The 22,848-nt window shown below is 40.1% G+C and overlaps 1 long non-coding RNA gene and 1 pseudogene across 2 annotated transcripts; both read right to left on the bottom strand.

Moving 5' to 3' along the window:
* Positions 1-1,030: 1,030 nt before the first annotated feature.
* LOC132635451 (uncharacterized) lies at positions 1,031-6,072 on the bottom strand. Of its 2 annotated transcripts, XR_009580519.1 has the most exons (5): positions 4,933-6,072; positions 4,695-4,799; positions 4,572-4,611; positions 1,480-4,460; positions 1,031-1,383 (listed from the first exon to the last, which is right to left on the bottom strand). It is a non-coding gene; the product is annotated as an uncharacterized LOC132635451 (long non-coding RNA). The 2 variants fall into 2 exon arrangements; XR_009580518.1 differs by having other exon boundaries at positions 1,480-4,611.
* Positions 6,073-6,501: 429 nt separating this feature from the next.
* On the bottom strand, positions 6,502-14,679 carry LOC132635450 (probable carotenoid cleavage dioxygenase 4, chloroplastic; annotated as a pseudogene).
* Positions 14,680-22,848: the final 8,169 nt, after the last annotated feature.

The raw sequence follows: 22,848 nt of genomic DNA, 5'->3' as shown, positions 1-22,848 counted from the left end.
AAACATGACAAATGCTTGAACTAATTTTCATATATAAAAATCATGTCTTAAACTCTACGCTAATCAAATCTCTTTTTTAAGTAAACTTAAAAGTAGTGTAACATAATATATAGAGAATACTTCTGAAAAAGCTTTTAAAATTATAGTAAAATACAACAAAATAGACAATTCTCAAGTTGTTCTTCACTCATCAAAATTTTCTGCAAACATAACCAAAAACATCAACAGTGAAACAAAGGAAATTACAAATTCTTGCCCTTTGCTTAAATTGAATAGGTGAGCTGAGGGTCTATCTGAAACAACCTCTCCACCATCCAATCGAACTGAGAAAAGAGTTAATTAATATAGAACACGTGGAAAAAAATGTTGTACATTAATTTTCGGCTAAACACTATCAAGGTGAAATAGGAAGCTTTTAGCCTATCCTTGTGCTATTTTAAAGAAAAAACCCAATTAAACCAGAGCCATATTTTTCCAATCATGAATCTCAAAAACAATTTCCTTCTCTGGATATTTTTTTTCTACCATTTACTCTCACAAGTCATATCTCTCTTCCTTATGAATTTTAAGAGTAAATTCAGGAACAACGATTGCGCTTACACATCCTCGAGGACCGGTGATGATTCCAGAAACAAAAACTATTGAACAAATCAGTAGCAACCGTCGACACAACACCATTTCTGCTTGATTCAAGCGTTAGTTCAATGTGCACCATGGAATGTGTCTTTAGAGCTGATATTCACTTTAAGTTGCACTCAAATAGATTGTAAAATCTCTCAACTGCTCTGTAGAATTTAGAGTGAATTAAAGAGTGAAGATGAATAGCCAAAAGATGAAGATTTTCAAGTGCTGGACTCTTTTCAGTGCTGAAATTTCTTAAATGTTGAAATTTTTAAGTGCTGGGCTTCACCTAATCACTCTGAATCCGCTGATAAGAAAGAGATAAAGGAAAAGATTTTCTTTAGATAAAGTGGATGCTCGTTCCTAGCCTCTTTGGCAGTAGCTAATCTGAATTTGCTGAAACTCTGTGGAAGGAATAACATTTATAATGAGTTAAAAATGAACAACAACACCTTTTCAAAGAATGGATGCATCCCATGAAAATAGATGACACCTTTTCACATTTAAAGAAAGATTCTTTGTACCAACATAACAAGCCACTTCATTATTATGGGTATTCAACAATATTCAACTGCCGTTGTTTTGACTAGGAAGCATTGTCTCACGTCATCCCACACTTTACTAATTCTTATGTCATCCATGAGAATTAAGTACCTCTTGCCCTTTAAACATTTCTGCAACATGTCTGCTAGCTCCGCCTCATATTTCATCCATTTTGATAGTAGAACGTAGAAGGCTTAGCAAGATTTCCTTTACATTGTGCTGTTGAAATACACAAGCCCAGGAACGAAAATCAAAATGAGAATGAATGTGTGCATCATTATTAACTTATTTTGCTAAGGTTGTCTTAACTCTTACCTATGGCTCCCATCCCGACAATCGAGATGACTTTGGGTTCGCCAGACTAGCCTCTAGTTAGATCTTCTAACAACCTTTCCCTTTGTGCATCACGTCCAACCATATCGTTCTTAACATTCAGAACATCTTTGCTGAACTTGAAGAATCTTTAACCAAAAATCCCGTTGATGCTTGTTTACCTTTATCTTGAATCTTTCCAGACACGATCAATGTCCTCTGCTACTTGTTGCAGGCTGCGACGAAACCTCCAATGTGCCTTTTTTGTCTGGCTTTTAGTTGTTGCCATTACAGTTTCTGTTAATCTCAGTTGAATTGTGTATTCTACAGCATTTGCAACTAATTTTACCTGTACTTCCAAATCTGTCATTTCCCCAGAAACATTACTTTTCTCAAAGCTCAATAGGTCAATGGTATTACAGATAACGTGATACACAGATTTGCAAAAAAGGCAGGCATAAACTAAATAAGACAAGTAATATATTAGTCCTCGCTATTCACCAGTTCTTAATAGCATTTGTGCTTTGATCTAGTAATTTATTAGTCTTCGCTTTGAAACTTAAATTGGTACCCTTGTTTATTCATTGAGTTTATTTCATGTTCAGGTCAGTTATGTTACTACACATGATTTTACACTTCGGCAGTATAATCTTTTAATCTATTACTCTTTGAATTTGATTAAGATTAGGGAATACTCCTATTTAACAGCGCCTAGGAGGTAGACCTACCGGTTACTATAAAAAAACTATGTGTGAAAATCTCTTCAAACTTTTCACGCCCCGAACCATGACCTGAGCGTAACACGACACTTGGTGTCTGACTGCATGTGACCGAGCAAACCACATGACTTGCTGAATTAACATGGGACATATACATGAGCGGAATATAACATGAAACATGATGAGCCTTAACAAAAGATGAGAAGTCATAATATATTTAATAAAATACTTGTATAAAAAAAATGAATGCGGAAATATCATGAACTAAGCCAAGATGGCTACACAACTCTAAGTAATGACATAACTGACTGACTAGTCTATGAAACCTCTATCATGAATCTGAACTGTAAAACATACTTGCTGGGACAAGGCTCCCAACATACTTTAACTTGCTAAACATGACATGAAAATAAATAAGGATAACACCCCGAATAAGATGGGGGCTCACCAACAAGCTGATACGAGCAAATCCTACTGAGCAGATGCAGCATCCTATAAATCCTACCTTCATCGTGAAATGCAAGCCCCCGGGCAGTAGAAAAGGGATGTCAACACATTGAATGTACTGGTATGTAAAACAACTGAATGAAATAAGCATGGTACGTGAAATAACATGATAAGAGCTGAAACTGAAACTTAAATCTGGTCATGAGTATGAACATGAATACATATATATATATAATATATATATATATAACATGAGTAAAAGTATCTGTGGGAGAGCATTAGTATAACTGACATGTAATCACCACGTTAACACGTGGCGTCTGATCTCTGCCCAATCAGCTAAGCCATCTTGTACCTTGCTGGGGTACAAGACATGAACATGACATGAATGGATCCATATCCCTCAATGGGGAATATATGAAGGAATCGTTCTACTGGGCAGAGCGATCCTTATCCTACGTTGGCATACATAGTTTCAGGTATAAAACTTTCTCGGTAATCTGCGCAACTCCCAAAAACATGAACATGATATAGTTGGCTGAGAAGCCCATGAATTTCGTAAAAATATGACTTGTAGTATAACATGGACATCTTGTTTCATAATCATGGATAAAGATTATATAAACGTGTAGACATGTAGGATATTCATGAAAGTAAGCATAATATTAAATGACTTGCATGTAGGAACCCATGGAATGCAATGTATGGGTTTTCATGGATTATGGACAGATTCCCAATAGCCAAATGGAAGATTAGGAATACAACAACTGATATATACATTTCAAACATGGTAATCATGGTGCATGGACTTGGGGTTATCATGAATTTGGCTAAAAACCCTAGTTTAGTGAACTCTTGCATAATCATGGAAGAACGTGGTGTGGGGGAGAACAAAGACGTTCCCACACGTAGATAGAACCCTACATAACTGGTAATGCTCCAAAACTTGTATCAATAATCTGAACTTGAAGGAGAATCCCTAAAGCTTTAGTCTTGAACCCTTTAAATGGGTTTTCTTGAAAATCCTAGGTTAGGAATGATGAACTCTCATTATATCACATGACTACATGTTAGAATTGACTTGAAATGATTGGAATAGGCTTAGCTTGATGTTTTGGATGGGAGAAGAAAACCTTTATTCTAGGGCTTGGAGACTGTGAAAAGTGGGAAAAGAACTGAACATGACATATTTATACTTAACTGAGTCAGGAAATTATATGGTCAACTTATACAGTCCGTATAAAGTTATACGGTCCGTATAAACTGACCGTATTTAACAATAAATAAAATTCCAGAATCTGGGACTTCCCAAACGAGTTTCACGGACTGAAAATATGGTCTGTATAACATTATACGGTCCGTATCGAAGCATTTCAAAAACTTGGTAGAAACTGGGATTTTTCCACCTACTAAACACGGCCTGAAAGTACGGATCGTATAATAATATACGGTCCGTATAGATGGTCGTGAAAATGGGATTTTGCTGAACGGCAGCAACTTAAATTCCAACACTTCCCGTCTGATATTCTAAGTCCCAAATCATGAATCATAGCCTAGTTTAAAGGTATGAGGTGTTACAAAACTATCTATCCCATGTCATTTCATTTGATATAATTTTCCTTCACCCACAAAATTTTCGATACTTCTGTACTGCTCGAATGCAAATGGATGCCGTGATTCTACAATTATTGGATACGAAGTTCGCTTTGTTCGACTGAATCAATCAATCAACTATACATGAGCAACATTATAATATGCACAGTAAATTACCTTTTAAAGTCTCTTTTTCATGTTTGAGGCTCTCAGCTGATAAATCACCTACAGATAATTCATTAGTGCATGGTGCCAAATTATACTTTGATAAGCCACTACAAGTGTTGTTTTGCTATAAGTTTAATCAAATGACAAAAGTAATTAAGGGCAACTAACCTTTCAATGTCTGATCATTAGCAATACAGCTGCAAAATCACTGCAAGACATATTTGAGAAAGGACAGAAATAAAATTTCAGTGGCTGAAATGAAATTTGCAGAAATTATCTTGAGAAAACAACCTGAATAGTCCCTTAATTTTAATGGTAGGCTCATTTAGGTCCTCTATTTTATAACGCTGGACATAAATGGTCCTTTATCCTTGCAACAAGGGCACACTTTTGGTCCTGTTCAAAGAGAAAACACTTTTAACTAAAAGGAAAGATACTAAATATAACGATATTACGGTAAACTATAAATAGCTAAGACGTTCTATGTTAGTAGGAAATGGAGATGTATTTAGTAACTTGGGCATCTTACATAGAGAGACAGGCAGCCGTGGGAATTTTTCCTCATCCCCTAATCCCATATCAGATAGGACACGTTTTCTCTGTTCCTTCTTCCTCAATGCCAAAGATCAGTGATTCGATATTGTTACAGACATCATTTACATGTCCTTTTCCTTATCTCCTTCATGATAATATATAGTGCTCTTCACTACTAAAAAATGAGGCTATAATGCAGATTTTATCAAGGCACCCAAAAAGTCCGCACAAACATTATAGGCCTGTATTAGGAGTTTCCCTGAGGTTGGTAAGGCGAAATGGGGCCACCCTAGCTCATTGAGTGCTTTACCTTGGTCTATCGACATCATATGCTCTACTGATATAGATTTTTTTCCAAAAGGAAACTCTTCCTGTTCAGAAGTAGGCAAATTTAAAGAAACTTTCTCCTCAAATCAACCAAATTGCAATAGAACATCTTTGATTTTCAAAATTTTTTGTAGTGAATCAATGAAGAAGTTAGGCCATACTTAATATCTCCAATGCAATTAGGAAGAATGAAAGTTAACTTCATCTGAAGGTGATCATTGTTGTTCTACGTGAACTTGACACACCAATTAACTTCATCTGAAGGTGATCATTGTTGTTCTACTGGAACTTGACACACCAAACATTATAGTTTGTAGTCATCATTTGTCACCACCAGAAACATAGGTTTTGCCCATCGGCATTCAGCTGGAAATTTGTGTTATAAAATATGATTTTCCCATCTCATTTCCACCGAATCAGCTCACTGAGAAAACACATGGTGGGAAACAGGTTCTCATTGAAACTCGGAGAAACGTCCTGATTTTGAAAACACTACCATTTAGATTTTTTCCACCGACATTCAGTGGGAATAGTTGCTAAACATTTTTCAGCGGAAAAATAGTGATTTTTTAGTAGTGTGTTCCTTCACCGGAGAATCAGAGTTAGGTCCTTCCATTGGTATGAAGAGATATCTTCATCAAATTAAACAAAACAAACAAATAAAACATATAGTTGCAAGCTGTGATTGGCTGTTGCACAGTTAAATGGACTCAAATATCAACTTGAGTCACTCATGATTTGATCAACTGGCACCCAAAAATATTCTACATCTCTTGCTATAAGCAATTAAAGCCGGCCAGAAATATCTGAGTAATGTTGTCACTCTTTCGATAGAAACAATACCTCATATGTCCCATCTAATTTAAGTTTTCCAGATAAAAGAACGAATATATTTTGTGCAAAGCAAGAATAAATATTAGCTAATTCAATAGGTAATCAAGTTGCCGACAATGAATAACTTCAGATTTCCCCCTATTGTAATTGATACTATCTTTTTGAGGCCTAGTCTTTCATATTTTTTAGTTTCAAGCGAAGCCAAATGAATATGGACCCCTTAGTTTCCAATAAATTATTTGTGACTACGACAGAACAAATTGTTCCTTCTAAAGAAACATTGCGCACATGATTCAGATATTCTCTAGGAATAGCAGTAAGTTTTTTAGAGAAAGGAAATATACTACAAAAAAAAAAAAACCTTTTAAGGACTTCATGCCACTCAATCTTCAATATTGGGAAATGTTACGTACACTCCCCCACTATAACAAATTAATTGCTGTAAATTCATATATATATATATATATATATATATATATATATATATATATATAGCTTGTTAAAATCACTTTCCCTCACAAAAAGCCCGTGAAAACCATAAGGCGCTCGACGAGGCAATTTGACTCAACCACAGTGTCAAGATTAGGGGACTTTGCATCCATGACCAAAAAACTTGACTCCCCTGTCTTCTCATTGTGCACATGTGACATTACGTAACCATCGTCTTCATCAGCTGCCGGATTGTTAGGATCTTTAGCCACAAAAAATGGCTCACCACAAAAGCAACCTCCTCCAAATTTTCGGCATGCCACTATGCAATCGCGGCGATCTGCTTCTGCTATGGATACGTCCAACTTTGTTATCCCTGATATCTTTGGCATAGGGTCCCCAAGAATGGCTGCATATACGTACCTGCACGAGTTGCGAAAATGAAAGAGTTTATAGCTTGAGCTGATATTATAATTCTTTTCTTACACATTATTAATCAAGTCATCTAAAAAATAACTAAAGGTATTGACCAGACATATAGGACCTACGTACCTACATGGCCATGCTCTAGATGGAGCCTAACCAATACATTTCTCAGTGTTATACATGTGGTTTGTTCGGTTCAATTTGTGAAAGTACTAAGCTATATATCACATAAACTATCTCAATCCTAAAATGTACCCCCATCTCCTAATCTTATTTCTAAGTATAAGCTTTAAATCTTTATGTCGATAATTACCTAACTAATTGATTAAAGTGTTAAAGTGAAATGAATTAGGAGCTCTCAATTTCAAATGCCATTAGCAAAGTTAACTTTGCAAATAAGAACATCCACGAGTGAACTTGATTTCTATGATCATTACAATTTGTACAATTATTTACATTGTTAAATTTATTTTTTCTTTAATTAGAAACACTTATAAGTTTAGTGGATTTTAGCATATGTACACTAATCATATAAAAAAATATTGTTTGTACTATTATTGTACTTTAACCGGTTGTAAGAGGTGAACTATCTTATTTTCTAAGTTGTTGATCCCACTAATTAAGAATATTTACTTATAGTTATCTTTGAAACGATGCAGATTTTATTTATACGTACTTGTTTTTCTTTCCAACATACGCAGGATTGATGATCAAGATTCCTGGTAGAAATCGGATGTCTGCTCACCATCCCTGTCTTCAAATCTATCTTCACTTTCTCAACACATGCATATATCATATCCACTCTCTCCAGTGTATGCTCCACCGACAATACATTCGGTGCTACCATCACTATCGTATTGTTTACCCCGAATTTCAGATAACAATTAAATTTGTAAGCGAGGTATAGGATATGTGGATAAATTTTAATCTATTTGGTTGGTGTGAAGTGTCAATGGATTTGTTTGTAGTTATACCTATAAGTATACGTGTTTGTGCTATATGTATGTGTACTATGATTGATGATTTATGCCAAATATATTAAGTAATATTGAAAGGACAAGCAAGCTAAGGAAGAACACCACAAAATCCAGACCAATATCTTTGAGAGAGAGCTTTTATATGTTAGATGATTACCATATTGAGATCTGAAAAAGAAGCTAACCTAAAAAGGGGAGGAATGCATGTCCTCTATTTATAGGTATGCTTCATGGGCCATAGATATAATACAAAAGTCTTTATGAATAAAAAACCCTAAAAAAGATAAGATTGATCCGTACGGTCTGACACCCGTACGGTCGTTAGCGCAAATGGCAGAATGGTTTCATGACGCGTGGAAATCTCACAACCGGTTATCCGGACCAACGGACACGCTAATTTAGGCTCGGTCTATCCGGACCAACGGACACGCTTATCTTGTCTCGTGTCAATTATATTCGGTACGACACCCCCGGTGTGGAGAAAAGATCGAACAAGCTCGTGCTCGTTTGGACTTATCCTCGGCTCTGGTCTCACCGGTCACACATTGACCCGATTTTTACCGTATACAGTTAGTCCCCACACTTACCGGATCGTAGTTTCATCGGAGTGATGGGAAGTGGAAAAGTCTCAAAACCGGTGGTCTCATAAACCCGTTCTTATCTTCAAAATGTGCGGGAACCGTTATGTCACGTCCTTCTGACTTCGGCCACGTGTCTCACCCCGAATGGCCAACATCGGAATCCGCCTTAACCCACGTCGCTTCAAGTCACGTCCCATTAATTCTCGGACACGTATCGTCTCTCGATTGGCTGACCCCTGTAACCGCTGCAGTGAATCGCCTATATAAGGGCCAAAGTTACATTTTTTACTTTCCACCTTTTCTCTTTCACTTCTCTGATCTTCAACTTCTTTGGTTAGCTTTCATCTTTGCTTGAATTTTCAACATTCTTTGCAACAAAGCCTTAGCATCTTCAACCCGAGTCTTCAATCCTTCAAATATTCATACTCATTATTTCATTCCTGCCTTGAAATCTTCATCTGCATCTTCAAACCTTCAAATCTTCATACCAACTTCTTCATAAATTCATCTTTAGCTAAAATGTCAGCCAACACCGATTCTGCTTCCCAGAACATACCCTCGATTTTTTCCCTGGGTGCCGAGCCTACTTCTAAACCCAAAGGCAAAACCTTTGTGGAACCAACTGCCATGGACATAATACCGGCCAAACCCAATTATAATCATGAGTTTTCCGTTGAGAAGTCAATAAAAATCGCGGATAGGGGTTTCGACATGACACGGTACCCTTCGTCAATTACAGAGGACCTCCTTCCTTGGGTCCGGGCCGAATGCGGATGGGATAAGCACCAGGTACAAATGTTTGCCCCCAGCCCTGACGAGTCCATCGCCGACTATAAGGAAGGGTTCCTGTACATTTACACGTACCCGTTCACACTCAAACTCGACCCCCCAATTGATTCTGTTATTCTCGAGATGTGCCGGACATACAATGTATGCTTAGCCCAAATCGGGCCGATTATCTGGAGGAGCGTGGCCTGCCTTCGTCTACTGGCTAATAATGCCAAAAAGGAATTCGCGTTGGCACACTTCATCCAACTATATAGTCCGAGAATCTTTCGAGGGGGCGTGATAAAGGTCGCCAAACGAGGCCGGAACCCGATTCTTTTCAAACTCGACAAGGATAGAGATCGAGGCTGGTTGGAACGTTATGTCCGGGTAAGGACCGCAGACATCATTCCGGCTGATTACATGCCTTTTCCGGAAAAGTTGAATAATAGACATAAGTTCCTCAATAGTCTTTCCTCCACATTTGTTCAAATTTACTCCCTTATATATATATATATATCATTTTTACTTTGTTCAATATCTCAGCCGAGGTGTGGATACCTGCCGTTGTCTGGAGCTTTACCGAGTAGGTTGAGGCAATCATCAGCCAACACCTTCATAATGAACGCATATGGACGGACCTGTCCCGTGGCCAGTGGGTTTCTCAAAATCATGGTAATCTTCCCCTTGATTCGGTACTTATCGCATCCTCCCATTTTGCTTTTTCTTTTTATAACGTTTTTTATATTCAGGCTTGCCCAAGGGTTCTGGAGCCACGATCCACACCAACGGCTGAGCCTGCCACACTGGGTTTTGACTTTGATAGGGCAGGATCACCCCGGCTTATTGTCGTAGCCAAAATGAGGCAAAGAAAACCCTCGACCAAGGGGCAAAAGCAAAAGAAAAGGTCGAGGAGTGAAGTTCGGACCCTGAGGGATGAATCCGAGCCCGATATTATTCTTCGAAGAGTTGATGCGGGTCCTTTCATCGCTCTGTTCCCGAGGAAGAAACTATTGTTCCTCCCTCGACTACAGCCGAGGAAGAAACTTCCATTCCAACCCCGAACACAGGTGGGGAAGACGATGTTCCTTTTTTGATTCCTCTAAGGTCCATTGAATTTATCGAAATTTCAGGTGATGCCTCACCCGAAGCGGCACCTTTGGTGAAAAGACCTAGAAGATCTGGCCCGACTTCGACACCGAGGCTGATCAAAGGGCTGAATCATTCCCGGACAATGAGGTTATAATGGCTTCCGGTCCATTGTCACCGACTAAGCTACCACATACGAGGTACCTGCAACTACCAGGCCTGCTGGAGCAGTTTCGGTCTCTTCTGCTCCTGCTTCGAAGTCCGATAACCTCGATGACATGTTCTCAGATATCCCTCCTGCAACTAGGGAAGCTGCTGGTTTAGACCATATTCCCATTCCTCGGGCCACGAGGGCGGTTAGCCGGTCCACTGAAACAGGTGCGAGGTCCAACCTTGTAGGTATTTTTCCAGCCCCAAATGTATAACCGAGGAGGACGAGGTCGGTCGTGATCACCGTCCCCGAGGACTGTAGTTTTTTATCCCGTCTCGTGAGGGTTACAAATTAGCTAAGGCCTCTCATTTCAGCTTCGGATAAGGAAAAAATGGTCGGGCTTCCTTGGCAGTTCCTTATAAACGAGGGCATGCATGCAGGCAACCGGGTAAGCTTCATGCTCGCTTTTTCATAATATAAATGTGTGATTCTCTACTGTTGTTAATCAATTTCCTAACTTGGTTTTCTTCTTCTTATGCATAGTGTTGTGCTAGTTAACGAAGGCTTTATCCGGGCCCAACACGAGGCTGATGACTTAAAGGCCTAGCTGGCTGCTCAGGGCCGGGAGACGGAGAAGTTCAAACTCCTTCTGCGGGAGAAAGAATACCAGCTCAGCCAGGCAGTCCCACCTCCGAACCATCAAACCGAGCTTGAGGCAGCTAAGGCTGATAACTTCCGTTTAAAGGCTGAACTTGATGATGCAGTTGAAAAGAACCGGCTCATGGAACAGGATAACATGAACCTTGGCCGGGATAATACCAATTTTGCTATGAGGCTCGGCGAATTTGAGGCTACTATCGCCCAACTTCGAGGTGAGCTTAACTCAGTCAAGGCGAAAAAAAATTCATCAGCTTGAAAACGAGAGAGCCGCCGAGAGAGATAAGCTGAGGATATTTGAGCATAAAGCCGAGACTCGAGCTCGGATCAGTGATGAGCTCAATAGCAAGCTCGAGGAGGCTATTACGGCCAATGATCTACTTTATACCGAGTTCGAATCGATCAATCAAGTTCGAATCGCCCTTCTTGAAATGAAGTCCGAGCTAGAAGCTAAATTGAAAAAAGCCGAGGCCGATCTTGAAATGAAGTCCGAGCTAGAGGCTAAATTGAAAGATATGGAGGGTGCCGAGGCTCGTTCTACGATTCTGATCGAGTATGAACCCTGGAAATCCCGGTGAGCTACCCTCGAACAAGTTGAAAGAGGGTTGGGGGACATCCAGGCCCGGATACTCGAAGCCAAAGAAATCGAGGACAGGGCCAAGAAAGCCCTTGATGCCGACTCTGAAGACTCTGAGCAAACGGTTTCTGAGAACTCTGGTTCCAACCATACCGGGTAGACTAGGGCCTGTACGAGCCTTCATTTTGTTTTGTTTTTTTACTTGTGTAAAATTCTAAGCGCAAAGCATCGGTTTATATATGAAATGCATATTTCCCTTTTGGCTGTTGTTTTCTTCATTCTTTTATCCGAATATATGTTACGATATTTGCCTTAAACTTTTATTTCGTAAAGAATAATCAATGTTCGAAGCTACCTCTTTTGTATGAATTGAGCCTATTTTAACTCATTGAGTATTGGCTTTTACTCCTTTCGATACATTTTTGACCGAAGATTTTATTGAATGGTTTGCCCGCGGGCCAAAGTAATTGAGTTATGAGTATTCAAGGGATCGGTGGCCGGAAAGGCGACATTCTCCTGATTCACAGTATTCTACCGGTTGAGGCATTCTTTCGAGTCGACATAATTTGGGTCGACTGGATCTGCAGGTAGGTTTCGTAACCTGCTGTTGTTCTTGTTTTCAGCTACTATCTCATTGTTGTTCACATGACCGGAATGTCTGCTGCTTGCCATTTCATCCTTTTTTTGTGGAAATTTGCAAATTCTTCAATCAACGGGTGAAAGAAGGAAGCAACAAAGATTAAAAAACCACTATTATCCTAGCCCACGGTGGGTGCCAAACTGTTTACCTCAAATTTCAGGTAACAATTAAATTTGTAAGCGGGGTATAGGATATGTGAATGAACATTAATCTATTTGATTGGTGTGAAGTGTTAATGGATTTGTTTGTAGATATACCTATATGTATACGTGTTTGTGCTATATGTATGTGTACAATGATTGATAATTTATGCAAAATATATTAAGTAATATTGAAAGGACAAGCAAGCTAAGGAAGAACACCACAAAATCCGGACCAATATCTTTGAGAGAGAGCTTTTATATGTTAGATGATTACCATATATAGATCTGAAAAAGAAGCTAACCTAAAAAAGGGGAGGAATGTCCTCTATTTATAGGTATGCTTCATGGGCCATAGTTACAATACAAAAACCTTTATGAATAAAAAACCCTAAAAAAGATAAGGTTGATCCATATGGTCTGACACCCATACGGTCATCAGCCCAAGTGGCGGAACGGTTTCATGACGCGTGGCAACCTCACAACTGGTTATCTGAACCAACGGACACGCTAATTTAGGCTCTGTCTAGCTGGACCAACGGACACGCTTATCTTGTCTTAGGTCAATTATATCCGGTATGACACCCCCGGTGTGGAGAAAAGATCGAACAAGCTCGTGCTCGTTTGGACTTATCCTCAGCCCTGGCCTCACCGGTCACCCATTGACCCAATTTTTATCGTATACACATATCAACACCATCTTCCTTCCACGCATTAATCGCGTGTATAATTGTAAATCCTGGCACATCAAACCACCTCATTTCCCACTCGTCCCTGGCGTAACGTGGAATCACGCCAAGGCATAGGATTTTCCATGAGTCGTAACCCATCGGTGAACCACCTGTGATGAACTTAAACGGGTTCATTCCTAATTGTATGTCCGCGAATATGGCATATTTATTTGTGATTGCAAAGTCATAAAGAAATGATGGACGTGTCATTGAGAATATTGGAACGTCCAGGGTTTTCGTACCATTTGGTTCGATCCAAAAGTAAGTTAAAAACGGAGGCATCACGCTGTAACGGAAAGCAAAAGCCTCTTTAGTTTCCGGGTCAATTTTGGGATGTGCCGTCCAGGGCGGCTGAACGGATCTCGTGGCCTAAGGCGAAATCATATTAATATGCTCTTAAATTTATTTTATAAAATTTGTACACTAAAAAAAAAAAAGAATTAACGAATTTTAAAAATAAATAGCAAGAAGAGAACAATGAATAAAGTGGTGAATTATCCGATATTGAGGTCCAAACTCAAAAAGTGTAAATTTTGATTTGGCTATCATCACAGACAAGAAAAGAAATGAAATTATTGGTATAAAATAACCTTAATCAAATTACAAAAAAAAAATACTATAACACTTGTATTTATAATAATTATATAGTATGTACTACTACTAATACTACTACTACTACTACTAATAATAATAATTATAATAATTTGGGGCCCTTCAAATATTGGGGGCCTAAGGCAACGGCATACAACCAAGGTTGTGTTTGCAAGGCCTATACCATTTGTGGGATTGAATTGTCCCGTAATCACTCGAGCCGCAGTGATAGCACCACGCGCGGCCGAGGCCGTTAGGCCATTGAAACCGGAGAACCGGCTTCATGTTCTATGGTGTGCTTGTAAGTTTTGACGTGTCGGCTGCAGAGTGTAGCTTTGCCTTGGGATATTTTGATAGAGTGAAGTATTCCATCTCCGTCGAAAAGATGGTATGGTCCGCGGAGAACATGTTGAGGGTTAGGGCCATTGCGGATGTAAGCGTCATCTAGGAAAAGTGGGAGTGAGCCTTCCATGACGGGACATTCGGTCAGAGAGAACATACTTTGGATCCACAGAAGGTTTAAAAGGAGGATCAATGAAAGTGTTTATGAAATCGTCAAATGCATTGAAGATAATTGCGGGAAATGATGGCTCTATTGGTTTTGTTGGAAAATCTCTTTTTAGAGGAGTGTATGGTGAAGGAGTAGGCTTTTCCAGTGGTTTTCTTCTAATAGTGGTAGTGGTCGTTTGTGGCCTTTCTTCGATTCTAGTGGAGGAGATTTTTAGAGTAGGAGAAGATGATGTGCTGGGAGAACAATTGTTAGGAGAAAGAAGAGATTTAGAGGGTTGATATAATGTGGAAAGGAAAGTGGAAGAGAAAGCATCCATTGTGTTTCTTCTTGAAGAAAAAGAAGAAACAAGATTATTTGAATAGGTTCCTACAGAGTGAAGGAATAAAATAAGTGCTTGCAATGGAAAAGGGACTATTCAATTACTGTATTAGGGAAACACCACCTTTCCTAACATTGGGCACTGAAAAGTGACTCCTCATTTACACAACACCTAATGACTTCAAATAATGAAACTGAACGCCTTCGGGAACCCAAGCAAAGAGTGTGAAAATAATGAAGTAATCGTAACGAGAATAATAAGTAGTAGAATTGTATTGCTCATTAATGCATTTTTTTATCTGTACAAATCAGAGATTGAAGGGGTATATATAGGCTTGACCTAGTTAACAAATCCCTAACCCTAAGCATTTTGAAGCCGTTGTGGGGGCAAGGGTCGTTGATTTTGGAAAATGGGATAAGTCATGATCCCCCAAATATCAGGAGGCATGGCTAGGGCTGTTCATGGTTTTGGTTAAAACCAAAACAAAACCAAAAATTTAACCAAACCGAAGAAAAAACCGACATTTGGTTTGGTTTGGTTTGATTTGGTTTTAAATTTTAAAAACCAATAATATTTGGTTTGGTTATGTTTTTATTAAAAAATAACCGAATCAAATCGATAAATTATATACATAAATTTTATAATTATTTATATGTATAATATTAGTGTTTCATAAATAATTATAAATATTTTATACCTTTTAATCATTAATTTGATTTTTGGTCTACTTATTTCACATGATTGTTTAAGGCCCATGTTTTTAAGAATATGTCCAAGCCCATGTCTTTAAGTCTTTTAATTCTTTTAAGTGTTAAGTGTAAACTATTAACTGGAGCTCACGTTAGAGTCTAATGTCTTTAACTTAAATTTTTAGCCTTTCTTTGTCAGCCATTTAATTTTAGGTTGTTTCTTCTTTCTTTTTTTTCGAATTTATACGTTTTTTTTTTTTGTCTGAATGGGTCCTAAACTTCTAATATTTTTCATATGAAAAGGACAGAGGTTGTAGATTTGGAGGTTCCTATAGAAGATACTTCAGTAACATCAGTATTTGCTGTAACTCAAGCACATGGTAATGCCCTAATACTTCTTCTGTGGGTAATCCTCCCAAAAAGCAGAAAAGAACAACTCCTTGTAGTCGAGACCCTAGATTGGGGATAATGATAGAAAAACATCTGAAGTTTGGGATCATTACACAAAGTTTTTTTTAATAAAATGGGAGAATTGAGGGAAAAATGCAAGTACTGCCCCAAAGTTTGGGATCATTACACAAAGTTTTTTTATTTCATATATTTTCATTTTAATTTTAGGTAGTCTTTATGTTTATTTAATATGTATGTTTGTAACAACAACTAAAAGCTCCTATACTCTACTTTATTTCCAGGTATGTGTATTAAGATGACAAAAATAGTGCAGCCACTACTAAGTTTTTAGCTCTATATGTAATAGTTTAGTAACTTTGGGTAACTTGAGTACTACACTATCACTTGTATACGGGTAAAATTGAGGATATGGACATGCTAGGTTTCCTGTTGTCATGGCAGGACACGACCGGCTTATCGAGGATAAGGGCAAGCTCGATCTGGAACGAGGCGCTAAAGCAGAGGCGGTTAACCACCATGAGGAGAATACTGAAATATCCGTCCTCAGCTGGATATTTCGGCATCAATCTCGGCAACAGCTGTCACTAGATTTCTTTTCCTTACTTAGAATTGTACTAGGGTTAGGACTCCTCTATTATATAAAGAGGAGGCCCCCATTCATTGTGGGGGTCCTGCAACAGAGAAAAAGATAGAATTCATGTACTAAAGCAATAGAATCATCTGAATTCATTCATATTTTCTAAGGTTGTCTTCATTATTCATTGTGTAAATACCCGGTAAAAAGGTTCGACCTCGGTTCTGATACCCGAGGCCAGTCATCATTAATATATGGTCAGATCTGCACCTTTTAAACTTATTCCTTTATCTTGTAATCTCATCTCGAATTGAATTGAGCCACATATCTTTGGCATCACGCATAAATTTAATTGTTCTCCATTTTAAGGTTAAACAGTATGGCCCCCACCGTGGGGCCAGAGATAATAGTGGCTATTTAATACAAAATTTTGGCTACACTCGATATTTTACATTTGTTCTTTAAGGTTTGATTTCAGGTCTACCAGACATGTCGGATTCCCATTCCGTTAACTTTCAAGTCGACCCAAGCCGTCACGAGCATAACGACGGGGGCGTACCTAATAACAATGCGCCCCCTGTTAATCCCATTCAAGCTAGATCATCGGTGGGCAACGTATCGATCGGCGAGAATAACGGAGCCATGCTGCAACAGCTCCAAAACTAGTTTGACATGGCTATGGCCCAATTACAGGCCCAACAAGAGATCATAACGCAATTGCAGAATCGAAGTCAAGCACCCGATATTACTCCATCGGAACAGACCCAGGATACGGAAGAAAGGTACGTCACTCGGAATAATGAGAACCACATCGGGCAGAGCGGCGAGCTGATCAAAATGTTGGAAGAATTGACGAAATGAGTCGAGTCCGGCGAAAAGAAGTGAAAAGAAGATAGAGACGAACGATAAGAAGGTGGAGAACTATAACTCGAGAGTCGATCAGATTTCGGGGGCCCCACCGGTGTTGAAGGGACCGGATTCAAAAAAATTCGTTCAAATACCATTTTCGCCGAGTGCGGCGCCAATGAAAATCCCAAAGAGATTTCGCATGCCCGATATCCCGAAGTATAATGGGACAACGGACCCAAATGAACATGTGACTGCATATATGTGTGCTATTAAGGGCAATGATCTCGCCGATGACGAAAACGAATCAGTGCTGCTTAAGAAGTTCGGGGAAACCCTGTCAAAGCGGGCGTTGATTTGGTATCACAACTTGCCCGAGTATTCGATTGATTCACTTGCTATGCTCGCTGATGCTTTTATCAAGGCCCATGCTGGGGCTATCAAGGTCGAAACTCGAAAATCGGACTTGTTCAACGTCAAGCAGCGAGATGACGAGACCCTCCGCGAGTTTGTGGCCCGATTTCAAATGGAACGCATGGACTTACCTCCGATCACTGACGATTGGGCCGTCTAGGCTTTTACTCAAGGGCTCAATTTAAGAAGCTCGATCACATCTATGGAGCTAAAGCAAAATCTGATAGAATACCTGGCGATCGCCTGGGTTGATGTACACAACAGGTATCAATCAATGATTAAGGTCGAAGATGATAAGATTCTGAGGACTGCTTTGGTGTCATGGCATTCTGAAGATGATCAACCTCATTATGACGCATTGGTAATATCTGTACTTTTCAATAAATTTAGAATCAAACGTGTGCTAATTGATCCAGGTAGCTCGGCTAATATCATCCGATGGAGAGTGATCGAGCAGCTGGGGCTACTAGATCAGATCGTGCCAGCAATACGAGTCCTCAACAGATTCAACATGGCCTGCGAGACGACGAAGGGTGAGATCACTTTACCAATCAACATGGCAGGAACTACGCAGGAGATAAAATTTTATGTGATAGAAGGAGACATGGGATACAATGCATTGCTGGAAAGACCGTGGATTCACCTCATGAAAGCGGTCCCCTCAACTATGCATCAAGCATTGAAATTCCCGACCCCAGAGGGTATCAAAACCGTCCATAGTGAGCAACAGGCCGCAAAGAAAATGTTCGCGGTCGAAGAATCTGTTAAGATTATAAAGGTGCCAGATCGGAACGAAGGGCAGAGTGCCAAATAGCAATCACAGATTTCGATCTTGGAGTCCTCAGAAGATCGGAACAGAGAAACACCAGACGAAGAGTTAAAGTTCGGAGTGCCGAGGACCTTTGTGGTGCCCGATGATTCAAATGCCACTAAATCCACAGTCGAAGAATTAGAGAAAATCATATTGTTCGCTCATCCACCAGATAACAAGGTATACTTGGGCATGAGGTTAACCCCCGAGCTCAGAAAAGAATTTATTGAATTTCTTAAAAATAACTCAGATTACTTTTGCCTGGTCCCATTTAGACATGACAGGTATCCCACCGGATGTGACAACGCACAAGTTAAGTCTAGATCCAACTTTTTCTCCCGTCAAACAAAAGCGGAGGCCACAGCCCGATGTAATTCATCAAAGACGAGGTAAGCAAGCTCCTTATTGTAGGATCCATTTGAGAGGTAAATACCCAGATTGGTTAGCTAACGTTGTAGTAGTGCCTAAAAAGAGAAATAAGTTAGAATGTACGTAGATTATAAAAATTTAAACAAGGCTTGCCTGAACGATTCATTTCCTTTACCCAGCATCGATCACATGATTGACGCTACTGCGGGTCACGACACGCTGAGTTTCCTTGATGCCTACTCCGGGTACAACCAAATACAAATGGACCTGGAGGATCGAGAAAAAAACTCTTTCATAACTAGGTCTGGCACGTATTTTTATAATGGAATGCCCTTCGGCTTAAAAAATGCTGGTGCCACCTATCAGCGGTTAGTCAACCGTATGGTTGAACGCCAAATAGGGAAATCAATGGAAGTTTATCTAAATTACATGATCGTTAAGTCCCTGCGAGCAGAGGACCATTTCAAATTATTGCAGTAAAATTTCAGCATATTAAGGAGGTATAACATGAAGCTGAACCCGGAAAAATGTGCCTTCGGCGTTGGATCAGGCAAGTTTCTCGGATTCATGGTATCGAATCGGGGGATCGAAATCAACCCGGATAAGATAAAAGAAATTGAAGATATCACCGTGATAAATGACATCAAAGGGGGTACAAAGATTGACAGGACGGATAACTGCCTTAAGCCGATTCATCTCCAGATTCTCAGATAAAAGTCATTTTTTCCCGTTGCTAAAGAAAAAGACTGACTTTGCATGGACCCCCGAATGTCAGATGGCCTTAGCAGAACTCAAAAAGTACTTATCAAGTCCGCTTCTACTCCACACGCCAAAAGCGAACGAGCAGTTGTATCTATACTTGGCGGTGTACGAGATAGTGGTGAGCAGTGTCCTAGTTCGGGAGGAGAAGGGTATGCAATACCCGATTTACTATGTAAGTAGATCCCTTGGTGACGTTGAAACCAGGTACCCACATTTGGAAAAACTCGCTTTGGCTTTATTGAGCGCATCTAGAAAATTAAAACCTTACTTTCAGTGTCATCCCGTATACGTTGTAACATCGTACCCCCTAAGGAATGTCATGCATAAACCCGAGCTCTCAGGCCGACTAGAAAAGTGGGCTGTGGAGATTAGCGGGCATGATATTGAATACAAACCCCGAACTGCAATCAAATCCTAACTACTGGCGGACTTCGTGGCCGATTTTTCACCGGCCATGATCCCCGAGGTCGATAAATAAATGCTTCTTGCCTCGGGGACTAGTACGGGAGTCTAGATTCTTTACACAAACAGAGCGTCTAATGTAAAAGGGTCCGGATTAGGGATCGTTCTCAAACCTCCCTCGGGTGACGTAATAAGATAGTCTATTAGATCGGCTGATTTAACTAAAAACGAAGCCGAGTATGAGGCTATGATTGCAGGTTTAGAACCCGCTAAAGGCTTGGGAGCCGAAATCGTAGAGGCCAAATACGATTCTCTCCTGGTGGTCAACCAAGTGAACGGAACCGTTGAAGTCAAGAATGATCGAATGCGGAGATACCAAGAGAAAATGCAGGTTGTCCTTCGCCGGTTCAAGCAGTGGACGTTGGAACACCTGCCCCGGGATCAAAATAATAAGGCGGATGCCCTGGAAAATCTGGGATCCTCAGTAGAATCGGATGGGTTCAATTTTGAAGCTGTGGTGCAACTGACAAAATCGGTCATAGAGTCCGGCCACGCCAAGATAAACTCGACTAGCCTCACTTGGGATTGGAGGAACAAATACATAGACTATCTTCAAACAGGAAAGCTACCATCCGATGCCAAGGAATCAAGAGCCCTCCGAACCAAAGCAGCTAGATTTTGTTTGGTCGATGGCCAGTTATATCGAAGGTCATTCCACGGCCCCTTGGAAAGATGCTTAGGACCAAGAGAAACCGACTACGTTCTGAGGGAAATTCACGAGGGAACTTGCGGAAACCATTCGGGAGACGATTCATTGGTGTGCAAGCTGATCAGAGCGGGATACTACTGGAATGAGATGGAAGAAGAAGCCAAAACCTTCATTCGAAAATGTAACGAATGCCAAAGGCACGCCCTGTCAATACATCAACCCGGGGAAGAGCTCCATCCGGTCCTTTCCCCATAGCCATTCATGAAATGGGGTATGGATATAGTAGGGCCTTTGCCATGGGCCCCGGGTAAGACGCAATTTATTTACTTATGACTGATTATTTCTCTAAATGGGTTGAAGCACAAGCTCTCGAGAAAGTCCGAGAAAAAGAGGTTATTGATTTCATTTATGACCATATAATATGTCGATTCGGGGTACCCGCAGAGATCGCATGTGATAATAGGAAATCGTTCATAGGTAGCAAGGTCAGCAAGTTTTTCGAAGAATACAAGATCAAGAAGGTCTTGTCCACCCCATATCACCCGAGCGCGAATGGCCAGGCTGAATCTACCAATAAAAATATACTGTAGAATCTAAAGAAAAGACTAGTCGGCTCTAAGCACCGATGGAAGGAGGTTCTGCCCGAAGTTTTATGGGCCTACCGCATAACGGTGAGATCAAGCACCGGGGAAACTCCGTTCTCCCTTGTATACGGAGCTGAGGCCCTAATACCCGTCAAAGTCGGTGAACCAAGCTTAAGATTTCGATACGCCATTGAGGAATCCAACCATGAAGCAATGTCTGCTAGCCTGAATCTCGTGGACGAAAGAAGGGAAACCGCTCATATCTGGATAGCCGCATAAAAACAAAGAATGCAAAGATATTATAACCGAAGGGCCAACTTCAGGCACTTGCAGATTGGGGACTTGGCGCTGAGGAAAAGTCACACTTCATACAAAGAACCCTCACGAAGGGAAACTAGCCCCAAATTGGGAAGGACCGTATCGAGTCACTGGAATAACCGGGAAAGGCTCCTATTGTCTCGACAACGAAGACGGACAACAGTTGAAACACAACTGGAATGTGGCACACCTAAAGAGGTATTATTGTTAAAGGTACGAATAACTTTTCTTTTTGTTGTTCTTCTCTCTCGACCTAACCACGCAGGGATACAACCCAAGGAACATCGGAGCAGCACAGTGAAAACTAGAAAGTCATAGACTTAGGACTGAAAGCACGTGCTGCACTCTTTCTTCCTTCGACCGTTTTGTCCCGAAGTGAGTTTTCGGCAAGGTTTTTAATGAGGCAACGCTGAACAACGTGCTACGCGAATAGAGCAAAGACCGGAGACTGGAGACTGCACATATCGGGCTGATAGTACCCGAGTCCTCATACCTCGAACTCGAGTACTAGGGGACTACTATACCATGGGCTAAATGATAACTATGTAAAAGCCAAGGCTTGGACGCTAGGATCAGATATAAGGACCAAACGATCGATTGAATCGTGTCCAATTAGGTCGTCCTTGGCACGACAACGATAGCAGTCACATCGATTACTATATAAAGCCAAGGCTTGAACGATAGGATCAGATGTAAGGACCAAACGATCGATTGAATCGTGTCCAATTAGTTTGTTCTTGCCACGGCTTGCAGATACATCTTCGGTCGGTTTATCAATAAAAATCTTGCTTCGATCAAAATGATCCAATATTGCCAAATACTAAAAGACTATGGCCTAAGTGCTTAAAGACTACGGTCTAGAAAATATATGCAAGCTTGAAAGACTATGGTCTAAGCAGTTAAAGATTACGGTCTAAAAACACAAAAAATATTGTGATCCGGTCTCTCTTGCAATTTATAAATAATGCAAAGATTAAGGTCAACAAAGACTAAAACCCGATCATGAGCCATTACCACTTGAATTCAGTTCTGGCTAAAACAGTAAGGCAGGCCAAAAACAATGGCATAAATCGGACAAACAACGAACCGAGGAATACTATGTAAAGGTCAACAAAAGGCGATTAACAAGCCGAACGAAGATCTTTCTTTTCATTTATACATACACATAGAGGATTTACAAAGGCTCAAACTAGCGGCCTTAAAACAAAAAAAAAAACAAAAAACAAAAACAAAAACAACAAAAAAAGACATAAGGCCCCTGAGCCTAATCTTCGCCC

This window comes from Lycium barbarum, chromosome 4 (genome assembly GCF_019175385.1).
Source record: "Lycium barbarum isolate Lr01 chromosome 4, ASM1917538v2, whole genome shotgun sequence".
NCBI classification, from domain to species: Eukaryota; Viridiplantae; Streptophyta; class Magnoliopsida; order Solanales; family Solanaceae; genus Lycium; species Lycium barbarum.
This window is presented reverse-complemented; position numbering and strand designations above follow the sequence as displayed.